This window comes from Triturus cristatus, chromosome 2_2 (genome assembly GCF_964204655.1).
Source record: "Triturus cristatus chromosome 2_2, aTriCri1.1, whole genome shotgun sequence".
NCBI lineage: Eukaryota > Metazoa > Chordata > Amphibia > Caudata > Salamandridae > Triturus > Triturus cristatus.
The window spans coordinates 198,055,288-198,074,665 of record NC_140582.1 but is presented as its reverse complement, the minus strand read 5'-3'; the positions used below and the strand labels follow the sequence as shown (position 1 = coordinate 198,074,665).

The 19,378-nt window shown below is 43.4% G+C and overlaps 1 protein-coding gene across 1 annotated transcript in view; it reads left to right on the top strand.

Moving 5' to 3' along the window:
- TSPAN5 (tetraspanin 5) overlaps positions 1–19,378 on the top strand; it is a 315,595-nt gene that overhangs the window by 80,524 nt on the left and 215,693 nt on the right. The window lies entirely within an intron of this gene.

The window sequence follows — 19,378 nt, the reverse complement described above, 5'->3', positions numbered from 1 at the left end:
GTAGGAATTTGAAATTGGAGGCTGAAAATTAAGTTAATAAACTGAGTTGTGATAGCAGTGTAAGTGCATCAACCGGAATATAGTATGGACGAGTGCCTACATTGAATTTGGAAAAGCTCAAACATTTTATTTTTAAATTTTGTTGTGAATTAAATAAAACATTTAATAATATATGTTTTTTTCTTGCTTGACGAATGGTTGTTTCTGTATTTTTGTGTTTTGTTTTTCAATCATCAAACGGTTATTCCGGGGTCCCCGGCTTCCAGTAATGACTCTGTGGGGGGACCCTGGATTTCATTAATAAATCATTGGGAGTCCCCGGGTTACAGTAATTAAGTGGGAGTCCACAGAAGTTAAAAGGTTAAGAAACTCTGCTCTAGAGTGCCTAGCTACGATTAGCTGTGTGGGAGCAGATTAATCCAACAGAGGGTCTGGGCTTCCAGACACTTTTCTTCACACTATATGGTTGTGCCCCCTACTAATACCCTTATGGAAAATAGTGTGATTGCTTGGTGCAGCTCCTGGTGATTTCTTTTCAACCCAGAGCAAACTCATTACAATTAGATATCTGGAGTGAAGTGATGCCTTCAACGTGTGTGCACATTTTTTGGCAGGTGAGGTGTCATGGCTGCATAACGAAACATAACCAGACTTTGGAGGGGAAGTACTACTCTGGGATTAGAAATGGAAACTAAGATCTAGATTGGTGTGTGGTACTGGAAAAACACATCTATGAACGGAGTGAATGCTGTGAGAAAAGGGAGAAAATATGGCTACCATGGAAAGACTATACAGCAGTGTGTCCCAAAAGTTGCAAGCAGATTTTGGTGGGTCTAAAGTCCCAGCAATAAAGATGCCTTTTAATTTTGTATTTATCCTTTCACATTTGCTGCGCTTCAGAATGTGATTACTGAAGACCTGTTTAGAGCTTGCAGGTTACTGAAACCATAAACTTCACACCTATCCCTCGCATCTCTTCATCCATCACACTTGTAAGTGCTGCATCCCATAACACAATAACTGCAGCTTGGCAGTCATCACACATGACATGGAAACGCCTCCCACGTAGGATCACAACAAAGACCGCACCCTTCCAACCACACACCCTGCATGGTGTAGCATGCTACCCAGGTAGTCTAGTTTGTTGGTGTCCTACGTGGGAGTAGTGAGCACTATAAAAGTTTCAATAGATTACCATTTAAGGGTTCTGCAGATATGGAAGTTGTTTAGGCATAAGGTGTAGAATTAGCCAACATGTGTTTCTCTTGGGTCGAATAACCCTTGGTCTTTTTAAGGCGGTATAAAAGGTTCTGTTTTTATTGTAAGTATAAAGAACATGTGAAGAGTTAAATCCAGTAATTAAAATCCAGCATTGTGATGCCTCCGTCGGGATGCGGGCTTCATTGTAAAGGCTTGTCGTTCTTAAGCCTTTGTTGTAAAGTACGTTTCCCGAACCGCAGTGACACCACTTCCAAAACTATAAAATTAACTTGAACTTATGGGAAAACTACTACCACATCTACAGTACTTTAAATGTGAGCTATTACGCCCACTATTGACTAACTTGATTTCCCACAATAAGCCATGAACCAAAACTAAAAACCTAAGATTCTGTCTCACAAGGAGACCGCTTGAACATGACCTCTCTGAAGGGCATATGGTATTTGCCTTCCCAAAATTGAACTATAACTCTTCAAAACAAAATCTGCAAACTTTTTGTTTTCTCATCATTCAGGTGTGACAAACTGTATCTCCTTCAAATTAGTGTTTTTTGTACTTTGCCAGATTGCCTGTAGTCACTAGGTATGTCCACACCCTCTTATTAGCTCAAATACCTATAGAAGGTTGCAATGTGTTCTATTCACCCCTACCATTCCACCAAAAGCACTTCTGCTATCACGTTTGTTATTCCTGTTCAATAATTCAAAATTGGAGATTATTTTGAGGTGTTTCCACAGAGATGTATTCAGTCTCCTCTCTAAATTCTTTCTTTGGACAACTAGTACTTTACTAAAGTAAATCTGATCAACGACCATCTTTGTTTTCAAAGTTTATATGTTTCAGCTCCTGAAGATATCAACTGAAGGGTCTTTTTTCATCGTTTTTGTAAATATATTTGATCTAATGTCATTTTACAAGATAATTGATGAAGTGCAACCCTGCTCATGCAAACCAGTAAATCAAAATGAATTTATGCTTTTGCTATTGGAATGCTTTTTTTTTATCCTGAAAGACTGGGATTTGCCCTTAAATGTAAATGACCTAAAACTGGGGATATCGAGGTTGTGTTTTATTCAAGGCTGTTGTACCCTGTGTTTTGTTTCTATACCTACCATTTAAAAAAATGTATGATCCTATTGTATTTGTAGATTGCACAGCTTCTTATACAATTGCAGACTTGCGCCTGAAATCCATTGTACTAGTGTTTTAGGATTTTGTGTACCACTGATATTGAAGTTGTTACCACTTGTAGCTTCTCTTGCTGATGGCAAATGCTTTTGAAAAGTAAGATGACTGTGAGTGGGAATTTGCTCAGTAGCAGGAAGGTCAAAGGAACAATCCAGATTTCATGCTGGAAAGAGAAAATATTTGATCAGACATAGAACATAATAGAAAGGTTTTCTCAATAGGAAGCCTACTGCCCAGTGGCCTTGATGCAAATTGATGCTGGTTTAGGCCTCACTGCACGTTATGTATTGGTAACAGAAAGTTGTGTGGTGCTGGATTGCTATTAGTATGGACTTCCAGTGCTGTTGGGTCCAGATACCTCCACACCCCAGTCTTGAGGATTCAATCAGAAGCCAGAGTCTGTTTTCTGTTTCCCATTCTTTAGATTTTCTTATGCCTCACCTAATGATGGCAATGTTGCCAAAAAGTTTTGTAACAATGCTTAGAGTGGACTGTGGGTCCACCCTTTGCGTATCATTGGTTGGCTTTCTTTTTAATCCCATTTGCTTGCTTCTTATTCAGTGGCGTTCCTTACTTTTCTTGTGTTTATCCTTTCCCAAGGGCATAGCTTCTTTTGATTGTATCCTTCCTTGACTCCCATCAGAGAACGACTTTTTTCTTTTTCTTTTTAGCACTCCATTGGAGTGCATGTCTTTTTTTTTTTTTGCTTAGTCCTTCATGTGCTGCTTCTCCCATCACTGATCCACCCCCATGCTCTGTGTTGCTCCTCATACCCCCCAACTTGACCATAAAAGCACAGTTAGGGGTATATTTTTCCACGGTTTGACTATAGAGCAGACTTGAATGAGCTGGATTTGTTTTATCTCTCGTGTTGCACATTTTACATTAAATGTCAGGTTTTGGCACACAAAGGCAGCATTTCTGGTACTAGGGGAAGGCGAGCCGTTGCATTCCTTAGCTGGCTAATGAGTCAGAAGGTTCTTAGCCAAGGCTGAAAATGAGTTCCCTCTTCTACTGGAGGCCCATAAATTTGCTTTCGGCTGCTGTTGAGCACCAAATAGCTCTAGCATTTGTCTTAGTTCCAAGTCCTGTGGAAAGTAAAAGTTGTGTAAAGGGTTTTCCTTTAACTTCTGACACTTGCTTATTCTTTTTTAATTCTGCTCAGAGTTTCCTATGCTAAACGTAATGTAAAAACAAAGAAATATCAGTCATTAAAAAATTGAATTTTAATATCAATTTGGCAATACCTTCAAATTGTGTATGCATTTAATACAGTATTTTGAAATGATGTTTACAGTACTTTACTAGCAAGCATTGGCAAAGCTAATGGCTTGGGAGTTGCTTTATAAAGATGAGACTTACAGGCTTTCCCAGTGCTCATCTTTTATATACTTTGCCACAGATTTTTATGATTGAGTTGTACATCAAAAACTGACTGTTAAGTAACCCAGACGTCCAAGCCAGAAATCAATTGTAATCTATTTAAATTAAAAATATGTATCCTGAAGAATCTACTTAAAGCCTGATCTAAATGTGCTGCTGTAATAAACGGCGCATGGTCAGGAGGGGGCCACAAGTACAGAAGAGCTGGGCAGGCATAGTTATTGCATTTAAAATATTTTTTAATTTAAATTTCTGCGTTTTTTTGAAGCAGCTGGTAATTTACAGCAATGTGTTAGAAGGTGTCTTAAAACCAATCTATCGTTGATACGATTCTTTTTCGGGGATTTTTTTTCTTTTTGTTCCTTGGATATCGTCTCCAACACACTTTAAACCCATCCTGGTTTTTGGGCTGATTTCTGAAAACATTGAGCTACAGAGCTGGACTGAAATTGTTTTGCGTGCAGGTTGTTCTGTTCCTGTAGCATTCAGTAGCAGCGGAACAAAAAGATCAGATATTGACCTTAGTGCTGCAATAGGACAGGTAAGCACCAAATTCTGCCATCATATTGGAAGTGTTAGTGAATCCTGGCCTGTTATACAGTAGTTAGTTAATTTTTGGATCCAACCCACTTCTTTCTTTCAAATACGGTCTTCAAACTGTGGTTTTTATTGATGTTTTCTAGGGGATGGTTTACTCACCTCCTTTCATACCCTAGCTTCTGAATCGAGCCTCTTCTATTCCTACCCTATAAAAAACTACGTTTGCAAAAGCCTCAGTAATATCAGCCACACGCGAGTAATGAAATGTTTAAACATCCGACTTTTACGTATTTTTTTTTTGTATACGAGTTATACTCCGATGTTAGAAACACATAATTTCCTCTTTCCATTGATGTAAATGTATTTCAGATTAGTTTTCTGTCTGAAAACTAAGCAAAAAAATCGTGCTCTCGAGCCCATCTGGAGGTGCGTCAAACACATTAACACCATCTGGGAAGCATTCTCACCTCTTTAAAGTCTGAATATAGCAGTTAACAGGTGGAAGGTGGGTAGCTCATCTGTGCAGGTTGCGGATTCTCTTGCCGTCTTCACTTTTTATAACTGTTGAGCTTTTAAGTTAGATGCACATTCGTTGCTGACTTCCATAGAACCTGTGGCAGAGCGCTATGGGGCAAAAGTGGCACATTAATAATCCTGCAGATATTTATTTACACCGCTGCAAGTAGGCATCTCTTTTGGATATTCTTTTTCCAAATGATAGACCCTGAACTTGTTATCAGATTTCAAATGGTTTTGGAAGAATTATAGGGGGTGAATCTTTTGGCATGCTGCAGAGAGAGCTGATGCTGTACATAAATCACTGATATTTATGAGAGGTACTAAAAATTGGGAATATTACTTTCTGACATTTCTCAACGAAATTCATGCTCTTTCCTAATGAGAAGGCTGTATGGAAGCAGAAGTATACCCTTGCCGAATAAGAGTGAGAGATCACAGGTGACCGTGATTGTACACTTGGCCTAGGAAATATAGTGCCAACAGTTGTACTTTGGAATGCGCTACTTGCATAGGCGCTCTTTTGTACTATACCATTATTGCCTACTGGGTTTGGTTGGTAAAATTAGGGCATCAAAGTCAGAATCATTGACTGCCTGAATCCGGTCTTCTTGAGGATTCTGGAACATTTTTTCACTTAGCCTCCTAAAATAGAGTTTTTGTCAGTGTCCGGCTAATACTACTATTTGAATGATCGCTAAACCCCATTCCCTGCTTCAGCACCAACGTATTAAACCTGTGCATCGTCTTCAACACGGACCAATGCTAAAAGTCACAAACTAATGAGGTGGATTAAAATGCCGCCTTCCAGCTATCACTACTGAGAAATGCTCAACTTCTCTTGAAAATAATTTGTACGTAAAACGGGTGATGGTTCAACTGAATTACCGCAACACAATGTACACTGGTGTACCTCAGTATTTCTAACCACCAGTCTGATGGCCTTTATTTTCAAAGATGGGAACACCTGAACTGGCTCTAAAGGAAGAGAAACTGCGGATTGGAAAGGAGTGCGAGATAAAAGGAGTGGAAGAGACAACCAACAAAGATGGGATAGAGACTGGCCAAAACAAAGTCAAGATGCTTCTATGGACAAGAGGCTCTGTAAGATGACAGGAGTGTGTGTGGATGGGGGGTATGACGAGGGTAAAAAAACAGATGTGAATAATTTGGGGCTGCATGGGAGAGATGCCCCATTCCACTTATTTAATTGCCAGTCACATGTACCTCCAATGTTTACTTTGTTTATGTCACTTCTCAGGTTGGTTCGATCAGGAAGTCTGACAGTTTGGTTGAACAGTTTCTAGCTCAAACTCGGGCCGAAGGTATTGGAGCGCTTTACACGAGCACCAGTTAAATTACTCCAGGACACATTCATGTTATGTAGGCACTGGGAGATTAAGTGATTTTCCCAGAATCGCACGATATTGAGCCGGTGTCTACTTTTGTTTGGTTGCTCCAATTGCACGGCGGAACCTCCTGAGTGGAGACTCCGCGCTCTACGAGTATATGGTATGCCTACATGTGGACGCTGGGTGGTGGACTTCTAAGGGATACCCCGCAAGGTTGCTGGGGTGGCACCGAATTACCCCATATACTGTGGACTCATAATTGGGAAGTTAATGCGATGGGAGTTGTATATTGGCATGCCCAGGCAAGCATTAGATGTTGTTTGTACTGCTTTTTGAGTGATTTGAATGCAAATGAACATATTTACCACAAAAAAAAAAAATTTGAGTCGGTGTCGACATTTAGCCACTCTGAGTGCATCTTTTGTAGCTGGCTCTGTCGTCTGCTTTCTTCTCTCACCTGCCACCCCCGTCACTATTTCTAATAAATCCACCCCCCACCACCAGACAAAAGAAAATGAGCGTTAACTCAGAGGACCCCTTCCGTTTTTTTTCCCCAATTTATTGTGTGCTCAGCACCAGCCTTGTTCTCGCCTGGGCACATTTTAAAGGATATGTGCAGCACTAGTTACATTTCAAGTTTTAGAAGGGCCATTTCTCTCGCTCCTTTTGGTTTCTTTGTCATTAGTCCTTGATGGTCATGCACTCCCTCAAAGTTTATCAATGATGCAATCGTGCTGTATCCATTTTCCCTCCAGTTTGTTAAAATACACACCTAAAGATGTTTGATTTTGGAGATCAGGTGGCTAGTGCGTAAAGCGGTCCAGACTCTTACAGAGAAAGTCAGTTTCGACCCCCTTACCTTTACCCATTAATGCTAACCACACCCCCACACTTGCCCATTCCCTCACCCTGTAGCTCTTTAATATTAAAAAATAAGAGGCCCCTTGTTGGGACCAGCGGGGATCGTTCTCTGACAGGGATGTGCCAACTGAATGGAAACTGATGCATCTGTAACACATGCTCTGAAATGACTGAAAGGTGACATGTTGGCACTGTTCAAAACTGCTTTAATTAATAAAAATTGAGAATTCTAGTCACTTAATCCATAAGTGCTTCCTTTTCTTTTTTTAAAAAAAAGGCTGGTTGCAATTGGTTAAGATTAGTTTTCAGTGCTTAATTTTTCCCCTTTTTTTATTGATCCCTGCTACAAAATTTCCCGTACGATGGCATTTAGAAGAACATTAGTTTGATTGACTAGGTCTTATTTTGAAGTACAGAATTAAAACATTTCTTCCTCTTCTCTCCAAATTAATCCTTCCTGCCCAGACAGCTGCCTCTCCCACAATAAATACAAGGATTCTACTAGATACTTCCATTGACGAGGCTCCTGTTGATTTACTTGGTCGCTGGTCCGTTGTAGGTTTATCCCTCCAGTACTTTGAATTGACTGTAAATGGCATGAAGATCGTTACAAACAGTCTGCATAACACACTAGAGAAACAAGAGACAGAGCAAAAACTCTAAAACTCAGCTCATTCTTGCATTCTCTCTGCAGCGCGCATGTGTTAATGCTTTCTTTACGCACAGGAGTACTTCTTGTTTATTCTGCTGACTGTCCTCTAGCCATGTTGTGGGTTATAGAGTTATTTTGTACACCCGCCAGTTATTTTTACCACCGGTGTACTTATAGGTCTCCTCCCGGCCTCCACCCTCCCACAGCCCGCACAGCGATTCTAGGGCTAAAAATACCTGTCCTTAATCTGTAAGAGCCTTATAGAAGCGCCAACCTCCTTCCTTACAAACGTATACCGGAGTTGCAGAGCTTACCCCTGGTAATGGATAAATGCACAGAATCAGCACGTTTCCTATCGTAGATAGTTTAGTTTAATGATTGTGCTCCACCTGACCGAAAACAAACAAACTGTGTTTCTTCCCGCCAGAACGTGCTCCAGCTGGCACACATCTGTGAGCAAGGAGTGACTGAGTTAGGGTTGACTAATCATTCACTCCAGGTGCTCCCTCGGATATTCATATAGACCTAGAAACACAAGCACCTTGTGTACCTTGTTGGTCCCACGTAGAGTTCTTTTCTGCCAGACCGGAGACCCAGTATTTGCAGCCACAACTCCACAACAGGTTACCTGCCCACAGCACACAATCTCAGTCAGTTAATGAAACACTGAACACTAGTCGCATTAGTTAAGTATATGTTGTACGCATGCCACGCAGTGGTCGTTTGGAAAAATATACTGCATCGGTGCTACCTTGAAGAATTACCCACTCACCCCAGCCGTGGAGTTAACCAAACCCCAGAGGCCCTCCGTACTAATGGTTTTTCGAAACCTGATTTCTTTATTATGGTCCCATGAATGCACCTTAGGAAAGTCTTGTCTCGAATGTTAGTTTCCATTTTGTCCTACAAGTTTTGATGTCTGGTAATGATACAACTCCAGTCTCGTCTCGTATGCGAGTTTCTATTTCAGTCTGGGTGTGTCTGATGGTTGCGATGTCTTTGACTATCTTGGCTTTCAAGCTCTTCCTTCCGCTTCATAACCCACAATGCATTTTCTGCCCCCTAATTAATCCCTGTAAAACTGTTCCATGTGCATACATTCGCCTAACCGTAAGTATGTTGATCTTACACTTACTTAGATATCTATGAACCTTTTGTATGTCTGGCCCCCCAATATCAGTGCATTTTGAGACTCAATCCCTTAAGAACTATTTTATCTTTATCACCGCTATCACACCTCCCCTTATAAAAAATGAGACTCAATCTACTTTATACACTTGGTTTTAGTAAAACTTTTATTTTTTAGGTGAAGTTTCTCTCTTTTACTTTCTATTCGAAGGACTATTAAGTCGTTCCGGATTCTACCAACTGTCCTAGCTGGGTAAAATCAAACGCTTCTTACGCGGGTCTGATTTTAGAACCACGATCCAAGCTATATTTCTTTGAGACTTGTGTGGTGGAAATATAATTTCCGTTGGTTTACCTCCTGTTGTGCTTTTGTCTTGAAATCGGTTTTGCACGGGGATTATCATTATGGCACCTGCCACTAGCAAATTTTTTTTTTTTTTTTTTTTTTTTTTTAAAAACCTTTATTTAACAGCATGTGCAGACAAATACGGGCCTACAACCCTCAGGCCGGCCTCGACAATAAAAGGGCACATCAGCAATCAATTATACAACTCAGCAGCATATCAGTACCAGCACGAATAGACCAGGTTACGTTATACACAATTGTGCCGCCGAGCGCCAGGATGATGAGGTTTAATTTTTATAAAGTTTTGAAATAAGTCCATAGCAACAGGTCTGGAAGGATCCGAATCAAAGCAATGCAGTTAGGACTATAGTGGGCAACGATCATCAGAAGAGTCAGCAAGCATTATCCGTAAGGTAATCAATCGCACTCAATGTAATCAGGATAGAAAAGAAGCATATCACATGACGATCCCCAAGCACTACCCACAAGTTCCCAATCCTCCCAACGACCCAAGAAATAAGAGAGGAAAGAGCAAGCGGGAAGGGTAAAGAGTAGAAAGGGAGAAGAGAAAAAGAGAAAAGGAAGAAAGAAAAAGGAGGCCCATAGAAAAAAAACCAACAAGGAAATATACCCCCCACCCTACACGCATGCAGAGGCTACGGCCTACCCCCCCCTAGCAGTGTGTCTGTCGCCCCAAAAGAGTACCCGAAATGTAGGAGAAGAGAAAAAGAAGAAAAAGAAAAAGACTGTCACGATTAATCGGAGGAGGGCCAAGGATCTATTCAATGCAAGCAAAAACGTTACCCGCGATCACCCAACCCCCGGCCCCGACCTAACACCCACGCTACATGTACCTCCAACAGTCACAAGTCCCAGTCCCAGCCATACACGTATCAATATGCACCAAGAAAAACCCCCCTCCTCAGCCTTGGCCCCTTCGAATCTGCAGTCCAACAGAATCCAATTGCAGTACAGCCAACCTGGGCAGGATGGGCCACCATGGAGTCCGTTGCAGAAATCGAGGTGTAAGAGACAAGTCAAACTGGAGTGAAGCTCGATAGTAAAGGACCGCAGATTGCGCCACTGCTATGCCGTGGCTAGTACAACAGGGAGCAGGACGATGCATAAGTTCCAGAGTAGCGGCCGGCCGATGTACAGGAAGCAAGTCCAGGAGGACGCTCAGAAACGTGGCACCAAAGGACAAAGGAGATGGGCAAAACGGCGTCCGAGACACAAGCTCCGGCCATACCAAGGGAGCAGTATTGTCAGACTCCTCCAGGGCAGAGCCGACGAGTGCCGCAGCGGGCACTGGGACACGACCCCCCGTCACTGCCACATACCTCAACTCGGGTGATCCACCGACAGTCGACTGAAGATGTGGCTTAACATGCCGTACTGGAGGATCATCATGGCCAGCTGAAAAAGTCCAATCAAACCGGTCCCCCAGACCAGTGAAAGAGTCGCAGAAGGCCAACCGCAGGTCCTCCAGTGCTGCCAGGATGTCGCGAAGCCCCAGCGGTGGATCAAGGATGGAGGGTGCTGTTGCGTCCGCCATCTTAGGCAAGCAACCATCAAGCGCCCCGGGAAGCAAGCCCCCCTCACCAGCCATCGGTATCTGGAAAGCGACGAGCTCTCTGCGGGGCCCCGGTGGTGCAGGAAACGTGGAGGCAGCCGGTCGTGGAGAGGCTTCAAGGACAGGGGAATCTGTGGTGCAGGGAAACCCACCGGCAGGACCAGGGTTCCCGATGCGGAAGATGGCGGCCGCTGCTGTAGACTGCAACAAAGAAGCGATCCCGGCCCTCTCCCAGCTGGGCCGGGATACAGTATACGGGAGCCGGATACAATGTTGCGAGCGAGGCGCGCTGGGCAGCCGAGCATGGAAAAGGCTGCTGCGAGAATCCCAGCGCCGCGCTCCAGGTCCGGTGCACCGGCTCCTCCCTCTCCACAGCGGCCGCTGCTATCGTTGTCGCCGCCGGCCGTCCCCACTAAACAATAGCCCGGCTGCGACCGCTTGGAAGGCCGGAATGGTAACCGGGGCTCAACTCCGCCGGGGCAGCTCAGTTCTCGACCGGAGTCACAGTAACGTGGTCAGGAACGTGGCGCTGGTAAGCGTAGGGCTCGGAGGCGCAGGATTCTTGCCAGGATATCGACGAAGGGCGCAAGGGTCGGCGGAGCCGAAGAGCTAGGCGACCATCTCGGCTGCAGGCTAGGCTCCTCCCCCGCCACTAGCAAATTTGATCTTACCTCAATTCAGTTTCATTTTAACTGGTTGTACTCGCGCTTCAGAATTTAGTTAAAGTTTTGCTGTGCAGTTTTCAAGGCCCTTCCTCTAAATCACCCTGCTCACCTTGCGGGTGTATTAAATATTTCAGGGGCCTACCAAAAGTCTTAAGAGTGAAGCATTTTGCCCTTTAGAAATGTTCCATGCTTCAATGTACCACTTTCTCCGGCATTCCCTGCAGCAGCTTTACCCAAGGGTAAATATTTTGCATTAAATATTTATCTTCCATCAGACCTTGTGAAGACTTTCTTTAAACCACCGATCTCAAAATGTTATCAACTACTGACGTTTTTTCCTTCTATTTATTGTATTTTCTTTTTTTAACTGATATTTATTGATGGTCTTGCTCCTGTTGTTTTTTTTGTTTTTTTTGTTTTTTGTTGTTAACAGCGACTAGTTATCTTCTGGCTATGACGTGTTTTAGTATCCAAATGAAAAAAGTAAGAACTCCATATGAGAATTTGGTAACAATGTAAATGCTACACTTCCTGTTTGTGCTTTAGTTGTTGAAGACATTGGGTCTTAGAAAATAATTATTTGTCTTTGTTGTCGATGGCTGTATTTCATTTGATGTTGAGGCCCGACCATCTTTCTGCCTGCAGAGTCCTACCTCGTGACGTATAGGAGATCGCTTTCCTCAGGGCACCCTCACTGAAGCACCGTTCAGGTATGCATAGGTCAGAGTCTGTTATTAGAGAACCATATCCAAGCCCAGTGGAAAAAGCAACCATGTTTTACGTTCTAAAATAATTCCACCTACATGTTACTTTTTTAATCATTTGCATTCCACTTGTAGCAGTCCCTTTTCCACTTCCTGCCTTACATTTGTGGGCGATACCCATACAGAATGTATTTACTACTTTTCTTGGTGCATGACCATCATGTCATCTATTACCCAATGGCTTGCTGGGCCTGGCACGGTCATCTGATGCTCAACGCGTGGGGAATGGCGGACCCGTCATCCGCACCACTCTGAGCGTAGCCTGAAGGTCCCATGCCCAAAGCTTCATCTAGAGCTTGATCACTGTATTAACTGACCTCTCTGGGCGGATTTCTGTGGGGCCTACAGCCTATTCTTCATTACTTGAACGTCACTTGTACCATTTTGAATAGTTAGGGAAGCTTTGAACACGAAGCCCTGCTGATAACGGGGGACCTGCTAACTGGTCGGGGGTTATTGTTGGTGCTCTCCTACCTTCTCTTGTAACCCTGCTGTCTCACTTCACGGCCGAAAACGCCACCATCGCCGCATTACCTGCTCGCGGCCGGAGTAAACTACAGCTCCCAGCGGCCATAGCGACCCGTGACGCTAGCCACGCGCCCGGAGGCGCTCAAAAGGACGCTGCTTTTCCGGGGGAGCGGGAAGCTTTGAACACGGAGCCCTGCTGATAACGGGAGACCTGCTACCTGGTCGGGGGTTATTGTTGGTGCTCTCCTACCTTCTCTTGTAACCCTGCTGTCTCACTTCACGGCCGAAAACGCCGCCATCGCCGCATTACCTGCTCGCGGCCGGAGTAAACTACAGCTCCCAGCGGCCATAGCGACCCGTGACGCTAGCCACGCGCCCGGAGGCGCTCAAAAGGACGCTGCTTTTCCGGGGGAGCGGGAAGCTTTGAACACGGAGCCCTGCTGATAACGGGAGACCTGCTACCTGGTCGGGGGTTATTGTTGGTGCTCTCCTACCTTCTCTTGTAACCCTGCTGTCTCACTTCACGGCCCAAAACGCCGCCATCGCCGCATTACCTGCTCGCGGCCGGAGTAAACTACAGCTCCCAGCGGCCATAGCGACCCGTGACGCTAGCCACGCGCCCGGAGGCGCTCAAAAGGACGCTGCTTTTCCGGGGGAGCGGGAAGCTTTGAACACGGAGCCCTGCTGATAACGGGAGACCTGCTACCTGGTCGGGGGTTATTGTTGGTGCTCTCCTACCTTCTCTTGTAACCCTGCTGTCTCACTTCACGGCCGAAAACGCCGCCATTGCCGCATTACCTGCTCGCGACCGGAGTAAACTACAGCTCCCAGCGGCCATAGCGACCCGTGACGCTAGCCACGCGCCCGGAGGCGCTCAAAAGGACGCTGCTTTTCCGGGGGAGCGGGAAGCTTTGAACACGGAGCCCTGCTGATAACGGGAGACCTGCTACCTGGTCGGGGGTTATTGTTGGTGCTCTCCTACCTCCTCTTGTAACCCTGCTGTCTCACTTCACGGCCGAAAACGCCGCCATCGCCGCATTACCTGCTTGCGGCCGGAGTAAACTACAGCTCCCAGCGGCCATAGCGACCCGTGACGCTAGCCACGCGCCCGGAGGCGCTCAAAAGGACGCTGGGTCCCCGCGTCGCGGGACGCGCGCGGGCGGCGCCGGGCTAAGCCCGGGCAAAGGGCGGGCCCTCTGAGGCCCTCAGAGGCACAAAGAGGCACGGAACGGCCCAGGGAGAAAGGCTGGTATTTGATTAATTGCACTTTATAAATTGTGTGGGATGTATTGGTAGGGTTCCATGCTAACATTGCTCTATTGACATATCGTCAATTTTAATATATAAGTTATATACATGTTAATGAGATCCCGATTCAGTGTGATTGGACATCTTGGTTATTCTCATATTTAGACAGGATAATCCTGTTTTACATACTGTTTATTGTTAACATGAATATGCGGGAAACTCGAAGTAAGCCCGTCAATGGAGGGAAGAAGCTGACAGGAACATTAGATGATTTCATTGTACGTACTAATAGCTTGATAGATCAAGGGATAGTATTAATGGAGAGAAGGGTATCTCAGGATCTAGCTTTCGCTAAGAGATCATCGATAGGTAATATTGCTGTGGCATGTAGCCCTGAAAATACCCTGCCTGATTTTCCCTTATTACAAGCCCATGCGCAAATACATAATAGTGCTGCTACTGACTTGGTATCGCAAAACCCAATCAGCATGGGATTAGAATTAACCAACCCTGTGGAAGAAACTATGATTGGGGTACATTTAGATACCCAGGATGACATTGTAAATCAAAAATTAAAAGGAAATAGGCAGGGGGCAATTTCAAAAGAGTGCGCTAAGAATAAAAAGTTAACTTGCAAAAAGGTAAAGGCAAAAGTGGTTAAGAAGGGTGGTATCAAAGACTCTGTGGTAAATGATGTTGGGAGTGAATCTGAACTTGAAGTTGTCACCCACAAGAAACTGTCCCTACCTATGATAGATGTTACTTTACCAGACGAGTCTTTAGTTGATATTCTCAATGAGAGTAATACAATGAGTAGTCTAGACGGTTATGAAGATAGGGAAAATTCTATGATACATACCCTGTCAACATTAATTAAATCTTTACTTGCCCCCATACAAGAAAGGCTCCTAGACATAGAGAAGCTACTCCAAATACTCCAGAAGGATATAAAGATACAGTTGCATACCCAGGAAAAAGTCCCAAATAATAAGACTATATCGGTGGCTAAACTACCGATCTTAAAAGAGAACCTGCTGATAGGGAAGAAATTAACTCGTACAATCCCTCAGCCTGAATCCATGCGAAATACAATTAGTCCAGCAGTGAGTACAAGGACTCCCGGGCCATTGATGGCCCCTGAAGTAATTGTACCCACTATACTTTCGCCTCCTGCACCTACTCCTAACTTGGACAAATCACAACAGGAGAAATCAGAAAAGAGCAAAACTATAAACTTGCCTCCGGATGCCTGCCCTTACGTGGTAGTATTAACTGGGGTCCCTGAATTGGCACCTAATACCATGGAGCCATTTGAAGCACTAAGAAATAAGGTGATTCACTGGCTAAATTCTAATTATCCTATACCTTCAGATCTGGTCAGTAGAATCTTGATGGTTCGAAGGGCACCATGGGTGGGGTGTAATAGAAAGAAACTACAGGGAGATTGCGTGGTTATAACTTTTGAAAATCCGCAAACTGTAGATTATATTTGCCAGAGGAACCCTAGGAATCGGGATCTGTTGATTACAGTTAGACCCTTATTCTATTTCTATACTCCAAATGAACTATTAGATGATAGATGGAGTTGGATTAGAAATGAAAATTGTGTTAGGGAAGGGAGGAGTAATAACTTGCATGGGGATTCTAATTTTAACAGGCAGGGATGGAGGGAAGATGACCACTGGACTTTAATACAGCGAAGGCCCGGGAGGAATCAAAAGGGAGGTCCGCGACATTGGGGAGATTGGTTAGGCGTAGAGTCTGCTCCATTTGCCGTCCCCTGTTATAATAGATTTAGCCCACTGGATATGGTCGACTGACGCCTAGGGTGTGAGAAATTATCTGACCAACTGCCACCTATAAATACTACCCCAAATCTACCACCTCATAGTTCCCCTAATGAAAATGTTGATAATATTAGTAGTAGTTTGTGCAATAAGATTCTACCAGTAACCAAAGAATTGAATAATCAAGCTAAATTGTCGGGGCGAGAGGGTGTAAAAGGTAAAAAGGACTTACCCCTCCATAGCAGTCCAAACTTCGTCTCTAAGTCAAAAGGAATTATGAGTGACCCTATAGTTGAAACAGATAATATTGACATAGGCCATGTTGTTATAGACGAAGTAATAATACCCAGCCAAAATAGAAATTGTAAGGTGATGTTCTGGAACGTGGCAGGATTAAAACATAAAATTTCTAATCCTTCATGGAAAACGGCCACGGATGGCATGGATATTATGGCTTTACAAGAAACTTGGACAATAGAACCTATACATTTAAATGGTTACAAAACTTACTGCACTTCTGCAATAGGAGGGTCATATGGGAGACCCAAAAGTGGTATAATTACGTACCTCTCGAACTCTTTATTATATGAGAGGGTTCATTTCTATCACAATTGTAGCTACTATCATAAATTAGTGATAGATACCAAAATTGGGATTAGCCTTGTGATAGTTAACTTTTATAACAATATTCCATGCACCGCAATTCAGAACATTATGAAAAGGTTAAATGAGGATCTACAAGGGGAGATAGTAAGCAAGACGAGGGAAGTAATGATTTTATGGGGGGGGGATTTTAATTGTCATCTTTGCAAAATGGGTCAAAAAGGAACTTGCGGTTTAATGTTAGAGCAAGACATTGATCTGACACATTTTGACCATACTCTAACCGGGGATTTGCTGAACGAGATACTATTTAATTGTGATTTGGGATATGCAAATGAATTAACCGCGTGCCCAACACCGTTTACCCCGACCTTTATTGGAAGGGGCGCATCGACCACTATTGATTTTATTATCTGCTCAAATACTTCTGGATTTAGGGCCTCTAACTATAAGAACTATGAACTACCACTGAGTGATCACTACCCACAAGTACTTGAAATTGTTAACCCTTTTTCAGCATGCCTACATGATAGTCTACAAATACAGGAAGCCCCGGATGTGCTGATGGGAAGACAAAATGGGTATTCCCTCAAATGGAGTAAGGTGGTCCCGAACGAATTCCTAGCTAAACTAGTTAATACCTGCTCAGATAGCTTTAGAATTTGTTTAGATGAAAATTCAAAGAGCGAAAATATAATCGAACATTTTAATATCATAGCAGCAACAATTAAAGAGAGTTTGAGGGTGGTTTTTAGAAATGGGACTAAAAATGGAAAAAGATGGTTTGATAAGGCATGTACTAGAGCCCTGACTGAGCTCAAACACGCTATTCACCGGGAACCACGGAACCCCACCCAAATAAGAGATTTAAGGAATCGCTATAATCTTGTATTGCAAGAAAGAAAGAAAAATATAAAGAGGATGGCCTGGGAAAAACTATGCGAGGCCTCACAGGCAAAAGATACATCGGAATTTTGGGGGGTGGTAAATGCACCCCTCCTTTTTGATAACACCAAGGCACGCATAGAAATTGCAATCAATGAGGATGACTGGGTCACACACTTTTCAACTCTCTATATGTGTTTAGAGCCGCCCTCACAAAAGATCTCTGCCTCTTTGTGTGAGAAAGAGATGGAGGCACAAAAAGTACCAGTCCCACAATTGGAGATTCCACGGGAAAAAGGGGTGGTACCTGAAAAAATAGTGGTAACACTCGCCGAGGTTCTACTGAGCCTAAAAGATACAAAGGGTGGAAAGGCATCAGGCCCAGATGGGATCCCAGCTGATCTGTATAAAGCTAACAGTGAGATCTGGGGTCCCATTCTGGTACAGCTTTTTAACGCAGCATTGGCGAAGGGCCTAAGTCGGTCATGGTTTACATCCATCATTGTTTCCATTTTTAAAAAGGGAGACAGACAAAACTGTGCCCGTTATAGGCCAATATCCCTACTCGACTCGTCCATAAAAATCTTGGGCAGAGTTATTTTAGCCAAATTACAAAACTGGGCGGAGGATAATGGGATTATAAGTGACCTTCAGTTTGGCTTCCAAAGGGGCATAGGAACTATAGAGCAGTGTTTAAATCTATTTTTCCTGCAGCAGAAGTATACATCGATATAGAAGGAGCGTTTATATCTTGTCTTTGTCGATCTTACTTCGGCTTTTGATTGCGTGTCTCATAATAAATTATGGAAAGTAATGCAAAGAATGGGCGTGGATGATTCAATCCTCTCCTTTCTGAGGGAGCTGTACTCTGGGGCTACAGCAACTGTTCGTTATGGAAAAGGGGGGGAATGTAGCAAACCTTTTGGGATAGGGCGAGGAGTACGCCAAGGATGTGTCCTGGCACCTTTCCTGTTTTTGATTTATATAAATGGGTTGGAAGATCGTCTTCTGCAGGAGTGCGGGGATATGCCTGTTGCTGGCGGCAGGCGTATTCCCGCACTCCTGTATGCGGACGATGCCGTTTTAATGGCACGAACACCAAATGCCCTACAAAATTTAATTACATCCTTCAATACGTTCATGGACAGTTTGGACTTAAAAATCAACTGTAGCAAAACTTTTACCATGAACTGTGGAACGCGAACTAAGAAAAGGATGAAAACTATCTCAATAAATAATGCTAGTCTAGAAAACACGCCCGCCTTTTCCTATTTAGGCATCTTATTCCATGAGACTGGCACGTGGACAAACGCGATCAGGGCAAGAACTCTTTTGTTCTCAAAGACAATAATGGCCCTAAAGAGTTTTATACAGAAAATGGGAAAGAAGCCTTTTAGAGAAATGTTAACTATTTATAATGCAACGTGTATATCAGTGGCTGTCTATGGAGCAGGACTCTGGGGGTATGCTAATATAGATGCTATCCAAATAATTGAAAATAAGTTTATGCGTTACATGCTGTCCGTGCCCGATAGTACTGCAACCCTAAATTGTCATGAGGAGCTGGGGCAGCCATATATTTCAGATATAATAAAAATTCAGCCCATTTTGTTATGGCACAGGGTTTGGACTGTAAATGAGTGTGTTGTAAATCGCGCCATAATCCAGGATGTGTTAAAACTGGAAAATGTAAATGTTTTCAAATGGTTAAATTATGTGAAGACTTTCTTGACAGAGATATATTGTGAACAATATTTTGAGGATCCAATGTCAATGGTACACATCTCGAGAAAACTATTGAAAACATCCTGTATGGAACATCTTAAGGAAAAAAGACTGTGAGGAAAAAAAGAACAAAAACAGTGTGTTCCCACCAACTGATATTAAGTGGTGCAAACTTACAACCATACTTATGTCTCTCTATGGCAACCCACGAAAGATTTCGTCTAACACGTTTTAGATTTAATATAGTTTTTAGATTATTAACTTTCCCAGAAATGAATTCTTGGTCAAATGAACTCTGCTTATGTCCATGTGATGAATTATCCTCGCAATCAGATATTCACGTGCTGTTTTTTTGTAGATTTTATACCTTGCCCCGTAAAAAATTTATTGTCCCAATCCTTAAAGAGTTGAATTTAAATAGATGCCGCCCAGCGTTTTTAGAATTGCAAAGAATGGACACTGTATTTATTGTT